Source organism: Equus caballus, chromosome 19 (genome assembly GCF_041296265.1).
Source record: "Equus caballus isolate H_3958 breed thoroughbred chromosome 19, TB-T2T, whole genome shotgun sequence".
Lineage (NCBI taxonomy): Eukaryota > Metazoa > Chordata > Mammalia > Perissodactyla > Equidae > Equus > Equus caballus.
In genome coordinates this window covers 7991430-7993847 of record NC_091702.1, presented here as the reverse complement: position 1 = coordinate 7993847, position 2418 = coordinate 7991430, and positions in this window count along the sequence as shown.

Below are 2418 nucleotides of genomic sequence, written 5' to 3'. Positions count from 1 at the left end.
GAGTTGGGGCCTCCAGGGCTGAGCAGCACAGCGGGCTGCCACTTTGACCCCTCTGGCGGTCGGCCGCATGGGTCGGGAAAGGGCCCCCAGGGCTGAGCAGCGCGGCGGGCTGCTACTTTGACCCACTCTGGTGGTCCGCCGACTGAGTGGGTGGGGATGGCCCCCAGGGCTGAGCAGCGCGGCGGACTGCCACTTTTTCCCACTCTGGGGGTGGGCCACCTGAGTGGGGGTGCAGCCCCCAGGGCTGAGCAGCGCGGCGGGCTGCCACTTTGACCCAGTCTGGCAGTCGTCCGCCTGAGTGGGTTGGAAGAGCCCCCAGGGCTGAGCAGCGCGGCGGGCTGCCAGTTTTTCCCACTCTGACCGTCTGCCGCATGATAGGGGTTGGGGCCTCCAGGGCTGAGCAGCACAGCGGGCTGCCACTTTGACCCACTCTGGCGGTCGGCCTCCTGAGTGGGTGGGGAGGGCCCCAAGGCTGAGCAGCGCGACGGAGTCCCACTTTGACCCACTCTGGCGGTCGGCCGCCTGAGTGGTTGGGGAGGGCCCCCAGGCCTGAGCAGCGCGGCGGGCTCCCACTTTGACCCACTCTGGCGGTCGGCCGCCTGAGTGGGGGAGGGGCCGCCATGGCTGAGTAGCTCGGCGGGCTGCCACTTTGACCAACTGTGTCGGTAGGCTGCCTGAGTGGGCATGGGTCCCCCAGGGATGAGCAGCGGTGGGCTGCCACTGTTTCCCACTCTGGCAGTAGGCCACCTGAGTGGGTGGGGAGGGCCCCCAAGGCTGAGCAGCGCGACGGCGTCCCACTTTGACCCACTCTGGCCGTAGGCCGCCTGAGTGGTGGGGAAGGGCCCCCAGGGCGGAGCAGCGCGTCGGGCTCCCACTTTGACCAACCCTGGCGGTCGGCCGCCTGAGTGGGGGTGGGGCCCCCAGGGCTGAGCAGCACGGCACGCTGCCACTTTGACCCAATCTGTCAGTAGGCCGCCTGAGTGGGTGATGAGGGCACCAGGGCTGAGCAGCGCGGCGGGCAGCTACTTTGACCCACTCTGGCAGTCGGCCGCCTGAGTGTGGAGAGGTCCCCCAGGGCTGAGCAGCGTGGCGGGCTGCCCCTTTGACCCACTATGGCGGTCTGCCACCTCAGTCAGGGTGGGGCAGCCAGGGCTGAGCTGCGCGGCGGGCTGCCACTTTGACCCACTCTGGTGGTCGGCAGCCAGAGTGGGGGGGGGGGGCCTCCAGGGCTGAGTAGTGCGGCGGGCTGCCAATTTGACCCAGTCTTTCTGTCGGCCGCCTGAGTAGAGGGGGGCCCGCCCGGACTGAGCTGCGCGGCGGGCTGCCACTTTGACCCACTATGGCGGTCTGCCACCTCAGTCAGGGTGGGGCAGCCAGGGCTGAGCTGCGCGGCGGGCTGCCACTTTGACCCACTCTGGCGGTCGGCCGCCTGAGTGGGCGTGGGACCCCCAGGGCTGAGCAGCGCGGTGGGCTGCCACTATGAGCCACTGTGGCGATCGGCCGCCAGACTACGTGGGGCGCCCCCAGGGCTGACCAGCGCTGCGGGCTGCGACTTTGACCCACTCGGGCGGTCGGCCGCCTGAGTGGGAGTGGGGCCCCCAGTGCTGAGCAGGGCGGCAGGCTGCCAGTTTGACCCACTCTGGCGGTGGGCCACCTGAGTTGGCGGTGGCCGCCAGGGGTGAGCAGCACGGCGGGCTGCCACTTTGACCCAGTCTGGCTGTCGGCCGCCTGAGTAGAGGGGGGCCCGCCCGGGCTGGGCAGCGCAGCGGGCTGCCACTTTCACCATTCTGGTGGTCTGCCGCCTGAGTCAGGGTTGGGCCCCCAGGGCTGAGCTGCGCGGCGGGTTGCCACTTTGACCCACTGTGGCTGTCGTCTGCCTGAGTGGGGTGAGGGACCCCAGGGCTGAGCAGCGCGGCGGGCTGCCACTTTTTCCCACTCTGTCTAGGGGCCGCTTGAGTGGGGGTCGGGCCCGGCAATGCTCAGCACCTCGGAGGGCTGCCACTTTGACCCACTCTGGCGGTCGGCCGAATGGGTGGGGAAAGGGCCCTCGGGGCTGAGCAGTGTGGCGGGCTGCCACTTTGACCCACTCTGGCGGTCGGCCGCCTGAGTGGGGAAAGGGCCCCCAGGGCTGAGCAGCGTGGCGGGCTGCCACTTTGACCCACTCTGGCGGTCGGCCGCCTGAGTGGGGAGACGGACCCCAGGGCTGAGCAGCGCGGCAGGCTGCCACTATGACCAACTCTGGCGGTCGGCCGCCTGAGTGGGGTTCCGGCCCCCAGGGCTATGATGCGCGGCAAGCTGCCACTTTGACCCACTGTAGCGGGCGGCCGCCTGAGTGGGCTTGGGTCCCCCAGGGCTGAACAGCTCGGCGGGCTGCCACTTTGACCAACTCTGGCGGTCAGCCGCCTGAGTGGGGAGAGG